Source organism: Monodon monoceros, unplaced genomic scaffold, assembly GCF_005190385.1.
Source record: "Monodon monoceros isolate NGI ecotype Baffin Bay Population unplaced genomic scaffold, NGI_Narwhal_1 Super_Scaffold_18, whole genome shotgun sequence".
Classification (NCBI taxonomy): Eukaryota; Metazoa; Chordata; class Mammalia; order Artiodactyla; family Monodontidae; genus Monodon; species Monodon monoceros.
In genome coordinates, this window is record NW_021703774.1 from 150,862,044 (window position 1) to 150,876,879 (window position 14,836).

The following is a 14,836-nucleotide window of genomic DNA, read 5'->3' on the forward strand; positions in this document are numbered from 1 at the left end:
TTTAAAATAAATAATTAATTGATTTTTTGCTGTGTTGGATCTTCGTTGATGCATGTGGGCTTTCTCTAGTTGTGGTGAGCAGGGGCTACTCTTCATTGTGGTGCGCGAGCTTCTCATTGCGGTGGCTTCATTTGTTGCAGAACACAGGCTCTAGGCGCGTGGGCTTCAGTAGTTATGGCACGCGGGCTCAGTCCTTGTGGCTCACGGGCTCTAGAGCGCAGGCTCAGTAGTTGTGGCGCACGGGCTTAGTTGTTCCGCGGCATGTGGGATCTTCCCGGACCAGGGCTTGAACCCGTGTCCCCTGAATTGGCAGGCGGATTCTTAACCACTGCGCCACCAGGGGAGTCCCCCAAACTCTTTTTTTTTTTGATTTAATTTTTTTTTTTTGGCCACGCCACATGGCATGTGGTATCTTAGTTCCCCGAACAGGGATCGAACCTACGTCCCCTGCGTTGGAAGCACGGAGTCTTAACCACTGGACCATCAGGGAAGTCCCAGGACCCAAACTCTTCAGCGTGGTGTTCAAGGCCCCTCATTGGCCCACCAACCCCACTTCATCTCCCAGCGCTCCTCAGGTCTCCTCTGCCCCCATGCCTTTGTTCATGGGGGTTCTCCTGCCAGGGAAACCCTACTCGCCTTATCCATCTGCGGGTCTGGGGGAATTCTATTCACCTTTCAGGGCTCAGTTGAAATGTCACCTCCTTCGTAAAGTTGGCCTTGACCACCCACGCTGAGTCACCTCCCTCATCTAAGTCCCCACAGTACCCTGTACTCCAGTAGAATAGCCCATCCCACTTTGTGATAACCAGCTATTTATACATACACCTCCTTTCCCTGGGCTGTGAGCTCCTCCAGGACAGGGGCCAGGGCTGATCCTCTGCTACGTCCCAGCAAGGACCAGAGTTTGGAGGCTCGTGGGTGCTGAAATGAATGAATGAGTCAGTATTCTCATGGATCTTGTGTCATCAGTGTGGGAACCACTGCTATAGTTATATGGATTTAAAAAAAAAAAGCGTTATCCAGTATTATACAACCCAGAAATGCATAGGGATTCGAAGACCCAGGGAGGTGGGCTTTGCAGAGCCCATGGAAGAGGAATCTCGGGAGCCTGCACAGAGGACAACTGGCACCTGGCTTCCCCGTGCCCCGGCAGAAGCTCTCCACGAAGCCACTAGGGCCTGCCAGCTGGGCCTCTGGACAGCCCAGGACCGAGAAGCACTGATGGCTGGGAAGCCCTAAAGAGGTAGTCATCACTCAGCAGCTCAGTCTGGCACCAGCCTGCCCTGCCCAGAGGCGGGGGGCTGCATGAAATGAATCCTGCTCTAAGAGGCCCTGGCTCCCTGAGCCTGCGTGACAGCCCAGACAGTTAAAATGGTTGTGCATAGTCACATCTGCAGGTAATTTCTGCATCCATCTGCACTGGAACAGATCTCATTCAATCAATTAGAACAACAGCCTCTGTCCCAGCGCCATCTCTCAGGCAGGAGGGGCCCCAGTGTCCCCCGGACAGCACGTTGCTCAGGCTCTTGTCGGAACCCGCTGTCTCCTAGTGAGCTCCAATTGCATCAGGAGTAACCATGAGGTCAATGGGCATGCTTGTTATGGGCAGCCTGGCCTCCAGCCGCCTGGATGCGTGCGCAAGGAGCTCCGAGGCCGTGCTGCCTGACATTTGCAATCGTTTAATGGGAATAAGTTCCATCTTTGAGCTCTGCTCAGCCTTTCATTCAGCAGCCAAAACGTCCACCCTGGACAGGACATAAATCCCATTGGCGAGTCACTGGGCCAGCTCTCCTCCTGGAGCCGCTTCTTCCCCGTAGCTCACCAGGGGCAGCTGTTTGCCCCCAGTTCAGGAAAGACCTCAGGAAACTGACGGGGTGCAGGGGAGAGAGAGCACTGCATTGGGAGTCAAATTCCAGAGGAGTAGTCCAGGTTGGGTGAGTTACTTAACTCTCTGAGCTTTGGTTTTCTCATTTGTCGAAACAGGATGATACCTACTTCTCTTAATTATCCTAAGAATTAAGGCCCCAACTATGCCTGACACCCTGTAGATACACAGAAGGTGCTTCTTTCCACCTATGTACTAGCTGTGTGACCTTGGATGACATACATAACTTCTCTGGGATTCGATTTCCTCATGTAAAATGAGACCACGAGAGAACCCATCTCATATGACAGTTGTGAGGACTAAATGAGGTAACACGTGCAAAGTGATTAGAAGGGTGTCTGGCACGTGATAAGCACTTGATACACATTAGTCGTCATTGTTTTTACTCCTTTGTAGGTCACAGTTATAGGAGAAAGGCCTAGTCAATGTATTATTTGGGATGCTTTGGAGGTTAATCCTCTCCTTGGTGGGGTTCCGAGTTGAGACAAGTTGCAGTTTGGGAGGAGAAAGAGGACAAGTGGGAGGGCTGAGTTCCAGACTGACCAAATGTTCATTTCACGAATGTTTATTGAGGTACTACTGTGTGCCAAGCACTGGGCTAAAAATGTAGCGTTGATAGGAACGCCTATCTGGATTACTGTCATTCATGTGATCTGGTGATTTTATTTTTCTCTTCGCTGGGCTATTCATTTTTTAAAAAATCACCAGTGAAAGGAAAGAGGTTCCTTGACACCACCGCAGCGGAGCTTCTGGGGTATCTCCATGGGGCTCAGGTCCTGGGTGACATGTTTCTAGGATCTTCCTCTGTTTATGCCTTCCCTCTTTTTCTAGTCCTAGCTGAGACTCCTCAGCTAAGGTCAGGTGGCCTGTCCTTAGCTCCTGATTCTTTGTCTATCACTAACAATGCATATCTTGAACTTGCCGGTACTTTGTCCATGACCTAGGATGAGCGGGCACCATGTCTCTTGTTTTCTGCTCTTCTGCAGAACCTAGCGGATGCCTGGCATGGAATAGATACTCGACAGATATTTGTCAGACAAAGGGGTGAGGCACGGACTTTGGGCCTGTGGTCAGGTGTAGGACTGGGGCCTCTAAGAGGTAACCTACCTCCACCTTGGACAGCCCCTCGGACCTGCCCCCATGCCCAGCCCCTGTGGAATGTCTCCAGGGCCAACGATTTCACTGTCTTCCTCTGGCTCCCATTCCAGCTGCTAAGCCCCTGTCGGTCAGGAAGTTCTTCCCAATGTCTGCCTATATCTCCAGGAATAACTTAAGTCTGCTGTCCCAGAGCCAGGCAGCACAGAGGCAGACAGGCATCCTCCCTGAATGCCTCTCCCTGCTCCCCCAAGGAAAAGACTGCACGAGGGACCAGAACAGGAAAGTGACTGGGGGTGGGGGTGGGTTGGAAATGGGACTGACAAAGGTCAAGCACATGTCCCTGAGGAAACAGAATGCAGTTGTGGTGAGTGGGGCTTGGAGACTCGGGCCTGCATCTGACCAGAATCGTAAGAGCTTTCCTGGTGGAGAGGCACTGGCAACCAAGAGGGCTGAGCTCTCACCAGCTGGGTGCCCAGTGTGGGGCATCAGGAATCCTGGAATGCCTACCGGGCAGAGTCCGAGTGGGAGTCTCCGGAAACTCAGCCTTCCCAGGCTGGGCTGAGGTTGAAAGGAGAAACTCAGCCTGGCCTGGACCAGGACAACTTGCCACCCAGCAGGCCAGCGAGCAGGAGCCTCAGGCAGGGACCACTACAAGAAGGAAGGGCCCCATCCTCAGTCTGGGTCAACCCCAAAGCCCCCCAGCTAGACTACAGACGGGCCACTGCATCCTCTCCGCCCTCACCCCGGTGTTCACTGTCTCCTCTGCTGTGCAGGCCTCCTGCGGCCTGGAGGGATGAAGCAAAGTACTCACAAGGGCCCGGGGAACACCAGCCCACACACTCCTTCCTGCCTCCTCGCGCCCCAAAGAGCTGTTTTCCATCTGTCTCTGGTTTTCCCAAAGTCACGCTGGTTACTCCGGCAGAGGATGGAGGGACAGCTCAGGGCCAGGAGGCGGGTGGCTTGCTTTATGTGACCTTGGACAAGTCTCTTCTCTCTGAGTCCTGAGTTATTTCCCTGCACAGAGTGGGCAAGGACAAGGATATTTACATGCTTTTTGTTTTTTACAGTAACAGACACTTCAGTATTTTGGCGAAAAATCTGAGTTGGAATGTCGATGTTTAAAACAAAGAAAAGCAGAGCTGCTCTGGTTGGAGTGGGGGAAGGGTCTGGGACCCCACCTGCTCAGCCTCCCCCAAACCCACGGCTGAAAGTCACAGGACCTCATGACCTTTAAGAGACTTGCTGCCCTCAAGTTCAACGGGGCTCCTAAGTGGGTTAGCCCTGGGAGGTCCAAGGGCAGTGCTGTCAGCTGGAAAATTGTTGACAACTAGTTCAACAGCAGGATGGGGGAGGCTAGGCTCGTTGTACCTTGATCATGAGATAGAACTAGCTTCCTGCAGATGGTCCCAGCTCCAGCTGAAGGAGTAATAAGAACCGCCACCCTCCTGAAGCAGTGCACACAGAGGGAGACGGGTCCCCGGGCTTTGCCCTCGAGGGGCTGAGGACACACTGCCTAGAGGCAGGAGATCGATTTGATGGCCTCCCCGGGCCCGACACCTTGGGTGGGGATGGCAGGTGTGGAGGAAAGCTTGGAGCACGAATGCCCCTACCAAGAAGAGACTTGAGTCCTCAGACCAGCCTTGCCCCCCTACAGGGGGAGTGACTTTGAGACACCCGACCAGACCCTGTCTCCAGCCTCCTCTCCGGAAACCCCCTCATTCCACCGTGTCTGCTTAATCCCTGTTCACAGCAGGCTGACCTCCCGCCTCCGTGGCCTCACACTGAGCCTTCTCCAGATCCTCTCAGGCCTCCTTCGAAAAATAAATAAATACTTTCTCTATTATCCCATTAGCAGCTTCACAGGTTTTTCTGCTGTTAGTTCCCAACTCCAGTGAAAGTGGAAACACGTGTCCTGAAGAGCCTCGCTTGCCCATCAGCCTCTATGGGGCTGGTGCTAAACTCCAGGTGGGAGCTGTGCCCATCCACCTGCAGCCACCCCCTGGCGAGAAGTGGGGTCAGAACCAGCTCAGCTCCCCCCCGAGTTCCGCCAAGCTCAGCATATACCAGCCCCCCACCCCAAACACACCAGACAAGGATCTGGGAGAGGCAGCTTTTGCACACTTCTCCTCACAGGCTGTGCATCTTCAGGCAAAGCTCTTTACCTCTCTGGGCCTCAGATTCTTTTTTTTTTAATGGAGTTTATAATCCCTGGCTTGAAGGATTGGAGGACCAAAATGATCTGAGAGAACCAGGGAAGGTCTTAAAAGGCACAAAGTGCTTTGCCAGTGGGGTAGGATATTTGGGAAATATTTTACTTTTCTGACCTTTGCTCCTACAGATTTAGAAAAGCAAGCAGCCAGGCCTTCCCTATAGCCGAAGAGGGGACTTTGGCAGCTCAGACTCTCTGGCATTGGCTCATCGGCCTTCCCTTCTATGCCTACCACACTCTACTTCCCATGGCCATAGCTCTCTGAGAAGATTCTAGGATGCCAGATCGTCAGCTCCTCGAGGTCAGGCAGGGAGCTGCCCGGTGGCCTCATCTAACACCCGCACAATGCCCCGGGCAGGCCCTGGCACAGAGCAGAGTCAGGCTGGGAGCTGGGGATGTGTTTGTCTCTTCATTCTATCTCTTGGCCCCTTTTTCCCTTCCTCTGCCTGTGGCCCCAGGCAAGATGGCCCAGGAAAGGCAAGGCCAGCCCTTCGGCCCAGGTGTGCAGGAGTGTGGGCTGTTTCTGGCTACCCCCAGGCACCAGGCAGCTCTATTAGCCTGGGCAGAGCCTGTCGGCAGCTGGCATCTGTCAGCAGTGCCTGTGAGGTCACTGCTCTGCCTTCCAGTTTCTAATGAAATAGGACTAAGTCCCAGCTCGAGCCGTCTCTGAAACCTTTTGTCCCTTTGCTCCCACCCTAGTGCCCCTCCTTACCCCTCCCAGCACCCCAGCCCCACTTTACTTCTTCTCTTGTCTGTGAGCTTCTTGAGACAGAAAGGGTATCTCATGACCCCTGGGTAAGCAGTGCTGCCCGGGCCCTGCAGTCAGCCGTGCTCCATCCAGTGCCATTCAGTGCCAAGCCTGAATTGTGACTCTCTTCTTCTTTTTTTTTTTTAAATAAATTTATTTATTTTTGGCTGCATTGGATCTTCGTTGCTGCACGCGGGCTCTCTCTAGTTGCGGCGAGCGGGGGCTACTCTTCGTTGTGGTGCACGGGCTTCTCATTGCGGAGGCTTCTCTTGTTGCAGAGCACGGGCTCTAGGCGCACGGGCTTCAGTAGTTGTTGTGCGTGGGCTCAGTAGTTGTGGCGCATGGGCTGTGTGGGATCTTCCTGCACCGGGGCTCAAACCCATGTCCTGTGCATTGGCAGGCAGATTCTTAACCACTGCGCCACCAGGGAAGCCCTGTGACTCTCTTCTTAATGGGCTGTGTAGCCTTAGACAAGGGCCCCAACTTCTCCTTACCACTAATTCACTCATCTTTAAAGTGCAAATAGCACATTGCCATGAAGATCTAGTGAGATAATGCATCAACACTTTGCACTTTGCAAGCCCTCCCAGGGATAAGCTGCTATTGTTACTTTCCCCCTAGCCCTGCAACACAGCAGCAGACCTGGCGAATATCCAGTCCCAGATTCAGTCCCAGGCCCCAGGCCCCAGGCCCCAGCTCCCCAGCCCCTCCTTCCGGCTCCTGGCCAGGTGAGAGATGCTGTCAGCTCTGCCAGAGTGTGGCTTCCCGGCCTGGGAAAGGCTGTCCAGACAACTGGGAGCAGCAGGGTGACTATACCCAGGCAGCCTCAGGGCCCACAGCCTCCCTGGGCGGACAGGACCCTGGAGCACATTCGTGGGTGGGGAGCTGGATGTGCCCACCTGCACCACTGAACTTGGCCTCAACGTTGTCTGATGAGCTGGAGCATCTTACCAACCCGCTGCTCCGCCCCTCGCTGTGGGTCTGTGTCAGCTGCGCAGCAGGACCTGGCCTTCCTTTCCCTGACTATCAGAAGTGAGAAGTCCCTTCTCACCCATCAACCAGCCACTCTCACCACCTTGGTTCCCCCAAAAGTTGCAGGAGATCAGACGAGGGCATTCTTCCACCTCTGAGCTGCTAATGCCCTCTCCAGGTCACCCGTGGAGGGGGAGGTGAGGCTGGGGACTGGCTGCGAGACACCTGTAACCCGCTCTCTCTTGTCTTGTCTGATGCTGGTCCTCAAGGGAGCAGGGGAAGGGCTCAGTCTTCTCCCTCCCGGGATCCTGGGCTCTCTGGCCAGGGGCTGGGGCCTTTGGGGAGGGTCTCAGGGACAGCTGAATACTTGGACATCAGGTTCCATGCAGGCCAGGATGGGAGTGGGCAGGCCTAGCCCCCTCTTGCCAGACATTGCTGGGGGGCTGGGCATGGCCTTGTGGGGAGCTGGCCTGGACGCGGCAGAAGGCAGGAGGCTGGACCGCCTGACCTCCTGTGAGCCCAGAGGCTGCAATTCCTGAGTGATTCTCCCCTCTGAGCAGCTCTCCTGGGAAAGCTGGCAGGTCTGGGTCAAGGGGAGGGAGTCTGGTATGGACCATATTCAGGGGCGGATTAGCTGGGGGAACTGCTCCCACCAGCAGGGAGGGGAGAGATAAAGCCTGGGAGCTGGAGAAGGGGGGCCCAGCATGGAGACATTCCCTCCCCTGACCCCAGGCCCGTGCAGAGCCGTGTCTGTGGTGGGGGAGGGGCTGCCCCCTTTCCCAGGGTACTGGCCGGCCCTGGAGCCCAGCACTTTCTCAGGCCCTTTATTAAATTTCTCAGGAGCAAGAAGGGAGGTTATCCTCCCCCTCTTCCCCAGGCTCCCCTCCTTTTGTCTCCCTCCCCAGGAGGGTCGGAAAGGAGCTTTTCTCATTATTGTGGTTATTAAAAAATAAATGAGCCAGGGACAGAGACACACACACACAGAGACAGAGAGACTGAGAGACAGAGGCAAGCAAAGAGAGACAAAGAAAAGACAGACTGATTGAAGAGGGAGCTGGGAAGACGGAGACAGAAGGAGGTTCGCATAGAGACTTCTAGAGCCCACGAGAAACAGACGGAGAGATCCGAGGCCACTTGGTGTAGGAGGGAGAAAGGAGTTTTTGGAACTTTGGGTGGCATTTCAAGTCACAGCTCCTTGGGCCTCACTTACCTCATCTGCAAAATGGAAATAATAATTCTTATTTTGTAGCATCACCTTGTCACGTAGAAATAATGTCTGTACAATACTGAGTGCAAAGCCTGGGGCTTAATGGTTGCTCAGAACATGGCCTTATATATATTATATGTTCTGTGTGTATGTATGGGCCGGGGGAACAATGGCAGCGAGAACTCAGTGGTGCCTGGGGAAGTGCCCAGGCACGGCCCACGGGACAGGACTGGGAGTGTCAGAATGCCTCACCCAGGGAATATATGTTCTCAGTTATTCCCTGGGTGAGGCATTCTGGAACAATCCCCCTTCCTTGTTCCTCACCTCACTTCTCTGAGCCAGTTCTTGGTTCCTGAATGGGAAGGAAACGGGAGTCAGAGATCATCCATCTCAGGTTGTTTGTTTTTTCTTTTCTCTCCCAAATGAAAGGCTTTGGAAGCAAACAGCCCTGGCACTGAATTCCAGAAATTTACTATGAATTTTTTTAAGGGCAAAGGGCTAATAATGTTTATCTCATAGGTTTAAAAAAAAATCTTGTTATAAAATTCCCTTGTAAAACCCAGCCACTTTAAGTGTACAGTTCAATGATCTTTAGTAAATGTATGGAGTTGTGCAACCGTCCAGTTTTAGAGCATTTCTATCACCCCCAAAATATCCCTCATGCCCGTGTAAGTCACTCTGAACCCCAAGCACCTACTAATCTATTTTCTCTTTCTACTGATTTGCCTTTTCTGGACATTTCCTATAAATGGAGTCATATAGTGTGTGGTCTTTGGTGTCTGACTTCTCTCACTTAGTATCGTATTTGGAGACGCATCTGTGTTGCAGCAGGCAGCACGCCTTTACCCCCTTTTACTGTTGAGTAGTCTTCCATTTATGGGTGTCCCCCCTGCTGTCCATCCATTCACCATTTGATAGACACGGGTTGTTCAAAGGGTATTTTAAGAGTTAAATATGGGACTTCCCTGGTGACCCAGTGGTTAAGAATCTGCCTACCAATGCAGGGGACACGGGTTTGAGCCCTGGTCCGGGAAGGTCCCACACAGCCCGTGCGCCACAACTGCTGAGCCCACGCACCACAACTACTGAAGCCCGGGCACCTAGAGGCCGTGCTCCGCAACAAGAGAAGCCACCGCAATGAGAAGCTCGCGCATCGCAACAAAGAGTAGACCCCGCTAACCGCAACTAGAGAAAGCCTGCGTGCAGCAACGAAGACCCAACGCAGCCCAAAATAAATAAATTGATAGATAAAATTTTTTAGAAAAAGAGTTAAATATGATACTGTGTTTAAAGTGATTAGATCCGTCAATATCAGATAATTTTAAATAGATTAAGGAGAGAGAGAGAGAAATTTCCTTGCAGGCTTACCAAGGCAGTCAGAGTTGGGAGCCCTTTGTAGTAATTTGCTTCTCACATCACCACCCCGGGGTAGGTCATTCTACTATCCTGTTTGCTTTAGGGAGAAGAAAACCACAGCTTGGAGGAGAGACTGGCTTGTCTGTGATCAGTAAGTGTGGAGCTGGGACCGTGTGAGCCTGTGCAGTTGGCCCCAGCCTTGCAGCAGCTACTCCGCTGTCCAGGACCTGCACTCGGCCCCCAAGAGAGCATCAGGGACAGAGCTGGAATTCCCACCAGCCCCTCGCTCTCAGCACCCAGCACTTACCTCCACCCACAGGGCCTGCTGCAATTAGCTACAAATCCACCCCACCCACACCCCACGTCTCCTCTCTCCTCTCCGTCCCTGCGGAGTCTCCAAGCATAGAGCACCATCGGGCTGCTGTGTCGGGCATGGCTTCACAGGTGTGGCATTCACAATCTACTTTAGTCTTCAGCAACCCCTGAGTGTTGGCGCAAAGGCTCAGAGAGGTTCGGAAACTTGCCCAAGATCACACAGTTTGTGTGCAAGTGGTGAAGCCCAAATTCCAGTGTCTACATCTGTTTGATTCCGAAGCCCGTTCTCTCTCTCCCTCTGCTCCCCTCCCTCGCAGAGGCTGGAGCTCTACATCTGGCTCCCAAATGACCCCCCAGGAGGGAAGGCAAAGGCCTGGGGACCACGCTGCAGGGGGAGGGGAGGGGGCTGGAGCGGGTGGGCCGAAGGACCGCCTGGCCTTCTTCCCTCCAGCTCTGCTCCGAGGCCCTCCCTAAGGTGGCAGCGTGATGAGCTGCCCTCTCCTGTCCTCCCAGCTTCTTCTGGGAGGCAACGTGCTTCTCATCAGGCTGGTGTTGGGTTTGCAAACCACACCGTCTAATTGCGAAGGGTTGGGGGAGTAAGGGTGCATCTCCTGTGAGAAGAGCAGTCAGGCCTCTCCCACCTCCCTGGGGGTGGGAGGGGACTCCCAGCACGGTGGACACAGCTGTGCCCGTGCCCTCATCTAGCGCCAGCCCAGAGGGGCAGGGAACGGGCTTCCCAAGAGAAGTCGTTTAGAACCAGGCCACACTGCCTTCACCTGCACCCATTGGGGGCTGGAAGAGGCATCAGCTCTAGGCTCCTCTAGTTACCTCACCTCTGATTAGGGCTCCCTGAGGGCAGGGCTGGGCCCCTCGGGACAGTCTTCCAGGACCCGGGCCCCCTCCTCAACCTTTCCCCACACCCAGCAGGAGGACATGCACCCCGCGCCATTCCACAGTGCTGGGTTCACAGTGGAGAAGCTGTGTAACGAGGGCTCCGAAGGCTCCGGTTTCCTCCCTACCCAGCGGGTCTGTCGGGGCGACTGTGAGGCGGCCGGGATGCCTCCTTCTCGAACGTTCTGAAATCTTCTCTGTGAGTCTGAGCCAGGCCCTCCTGCCTCCTCCCCCACCGCCTGGATGGGGCAGGGTGTAACTGTTGAGCTGCCGGAGCTCCCGTCACTTCCCAGGGCACACACACCTCTGTCACAGCCGCAGAGGCACACAGAGACCCACACGGGACCCTCACTTCCAGTTCCTGACATGTGCACACGCACACCTGCCCTCACAGATGCGCTCCCCCCAGACACACAGATGTCTGCACTTCCTGACACACAAACGCAATGCTGTGTGCTAACGCACATGGACACACACGCAGCCACTCCATGTAAGTGCTGAGAGTCACACACTCAAACACACTTCTGGAGCATACGCTGAGGCACACACATGTCAACAGGCACACCTGCAGATACACACACAGATGTGCATTGCAGACACATGCAGGAGTGCCCTCGTTCTCAGGGCAGGATTACATGCAAGGAACCCTAGGTTTCAAGCGCGGGAAGGGACTTTGAAAATGCACTTGCCCAGCCCCCTCCTGGCAGGCCCTCGCCAGCTCTGCCCAGCGGCTACAGTAGCACCCGCAGAGAGACCCAGCTCTCGGTCCAGGCTCCAAGGTCAAGGAGTTCTCACGACATCTGAATTTTGCCAGATGGACCCTGTTGATCTGGTCCTTTGGAAATCACCTCCGGTGACTCAGAACCTCAGGTACTAGAGTCCGGGGCTGGCTCTCAAAAGGAAGGGGCTCTGGGGGGAGGTGGGCGGGGAGGAGGATTCACAGGGGGCCTTGCCAAAGAGAAGCACTGGCTTGGATTAGGGAGGACACCTTGTCCCATCCCAGCTGAGAATATTGGGCTTATTTGGTTGCTTAGACAAAAGGAGGAGGAGCAAGTGGCCCAGGCTCCTGTTCCCATGATGCTGTGAGCAGACAGGGAAAATGTGGGGTGGGGACCAAGGCAAGGGCAGGTCAGCAAACCTGCGCAGGACGGCTGGTGTAGGTCCCCCAGTCTGGGCAGCACGGCTTGGAGGGGAGAGGCAGGGTCCTGGGCTTTGAGGGAGCAGGGAGGGAAGGGACCAGGGTTGTGTAAAGGAAGAGAGGCCCCACTCGTCCGAGGCCAGAGGGTCCAGAGCGAGCACCTTGAGCGTGATCTCGAATAAGACTTGCTTCTATTGGGGCCCAAGGCCTGAGCTCCAAGCCACCTGGGCTTCTTTAATTACTCCCCCACCCCGATTCATTCCTCCGGCTCCCGGACTGCAAAGTGTCTCTCTGTATTGTAAACAATTACCTGCCTCCCTCACTAGAGGGTGACCTTATTTTATGTCATTCATTCATTCAGTCAGTCATTTGTTACGAGCTGTGTAACCTGGGGCCATTCATTCTCTTCTCTAAAAGATGGATAATGATAGCACCCTCCTCAGGATTGTTAAGATCAAATGAGTTATTATATACGTAAAGCTCACAGAACATCACCTGACACAGAGTAAGTGCTGTGTAAATGCTAGCTTAAAAAATGTACAGATGCACACCAGACACGGAAGGCTGGGGACACAGGAGTGAGTAAGGTGGACACAAAGCTCAAAGCCTTGGGGGCCTGGGCATGGGATAGGGTGTCATCCTGATGCAGTAGTCACAGTAATGCGTGATGGCTGTTGTAATGGGTGAAGGCAGGATTTTAGGGGAGCACAAGTCACGGGGTCCCAACCTGGGCAGAGGGCTGGAGGGGGGCCTCCTAAGGCAGGGATGTTCAAGGTAGGACCTGGAGGGTGAGTCGGAATAGTCAGGTAAAGAGCCAGAAGCAGAGTGTTCCAGGCAGAGGGAACAGTGTGTGTAAAGGCCTGGAGGCAGGATGTCTAGATCACTGTTATGAGCTCCAGGGTTTAGCCAGAGCCTGGCCCAGGGTAAGTCTTCAGTCGTTATTTATTGACCGAGCACTGATTTTTTTCTAGCTCCTGCAGTGGACACACACTTCATCCCACGGAATCTCTGTAGCAACCTTGTGAGATGGGGGCTAACGTATCCCATTTCACAGAGAGACACTGAGGCCCTTGCATCGGTGGCCAAGGGCACACAGCTAGCGGTGACTCAGTGGTAGATTCAGGATAGCCTATCCCTCAGCTGGCTCTGGAGGGTCATGGGAATGTTTCTGTGCTGCTACTGCAGAGGAGCCCTGAACAAAGACCCAGGCATGAGCCGGCAGGCTGGGGACAGGCCCGCAAGGCCCTTTCCTTTGAGATGTCGCCCCTGGGAGCTGAGATCAAAATGCCTGGAGCCCAAATTTCTGGGCCACCATTGTCCATCCTGAGCCTGTGGTCTGACCTCCTCCCATACTCAGCCTCTCAATGGCCTAGGCTGGAGACCCAAGCTCAGAGGGTCTCACCCCTTCCCACCTCTCCTTCCCTGGAATTCCTGGGGGCTGCATCTGGCTCCTGTCAGAATGAGGCCTCTGGGCCTCTGTTCCCTGGGCAGTGCTCAGGACCGTGTGTCTGCAGCTGTGGCAGATGTGGGCCTGGGACGAAGCCATCGTGAGGGGTGAGGGTGAGGCCTGCCAGGACACCCCATGGCCAGTACCCCTCTCCAAGCCCCTGTCTGCCTCCTCCGGCCCAGCTGTAATTTTCTTATCAGATGCTTCAAAGTGACACATCTGGGCACAGAAACGACAGTGTGTCTCCCTTTGGAAGGCTGAAGTCCAGGAGGAGGCCTCGTGTGCATCGTGGGGGAGCACAGAGTCCAGGGCCAAGGAGCTCAGGGCCAGGGGGCCAGGGTACCAGCATGTCTGACGGTTGCTCAGGCCTGGCTGATGACCCTCAGCCCCATGTCTGGCCAACTGTCAGCCTGTTTCCAAATTAAAAATGCTTATTCCTTAGGGTGCCAGGTCTCCGACCCCAGAACAAACACCAAGCCCAGTACACAGGTAGGAAAACTGAGGCCTGTGGCTGCTAGGAGGGGCCAGGCGCAGTTCTCTCTTTCCATCTTCCCGGGACAGGAGAAGGGAGGCTGGTCTGTCTGTTCTTCCACCCACCCATCTTCAAGCCACTTTCAACCCCCAAACCCCCTAAATGCTCCCTGGAGCTGGTCCCCAGCGACCCCCTTCCAGGGAATGTGATGAAAGCCCTATTTATTATACTTCAGCTCGGACAGTTGTTTCAGATGTTTCCAATTCGTTAGCCTGCTCACACATCTGTTCCTGGTTGAAGTCAGAGACTAAAAGCAAAAAGGAAAACTCGATGTGTTTCACACACCCTACTCAAATGCACATGGACTGGCACACACACCCCTCCCTCCCAGAGACCCTCACAATCCACCCCCGCATCCTCGCCACACTCACATCCCACTTACTTTCACTCCACATGCTCGTGCTTGCTCAGCTTCCACAGATGTGCTCACACCCAACACACCCAGTTGACACACACACCCGAGCGTGCGCGCTCATGCCCACGCGCCCCCTGCACCTGTCCCCTCGTAGCTCCCCGCCGCGGGTCCTCCACTATCTGAACACCTGACAGGTTGCGGGTGAGCCTCACAACCCCCCGGTGGGGTGGAGGGGTGACCCGGATCAAGTCTTGGCTTCCGGTCTAGACGCTGACCCTCTGAGCCCAGGGACCATGCCCGTCCTCTGAGCCTCAGTTCCCTTGTTTACAGAAGGATGTCGTCTCCTTCCTTTCTCAGGGGGCTATCACGCTGGTTCAGATCTTGCACGTGAGCACCTGGCCTGATGCCTGGCAGCGAGCTGGCGCTCCCGGGCTAGAACGCAGGTCATTGTTACCACTGCTGCTTCCACCTTCCCCTACTCACACGCGCACCCCCACACACGTCTGCTCCTATGCTGAATACACGGGCACGGGGTGGGATTGAAAGAGCTCTAGGGTCCCTGAGAACCTTGAGGTCCTGCAATTCTTGACACCCGCCCCCCAAATGTATACAGCTGGACGTGGCTGCGTGCTCAGCAACCCAGGCCAACACACACACACACGTGCAGGCGTAAACAAAGGCAC

The 14,836-nt window shown here is 54.6% G+C and overlaps 1 non-coding gene across 1 annotated transcript; it reads right to left on the bottom strand.

Annotated features, from left to right (window-relative positions):
- Positions 1 to 417: 417 nt before the first annotated feature.
- TRNAW-CCA lies at positions 418 to 490 on the bottom strand. The gene has a single exon. It is a non-coding gene; the product is annotated as a tRNA-Trp (tRNA).
- Positions 491 to 14,836: the final 14,346 nt, after the last annotated feature.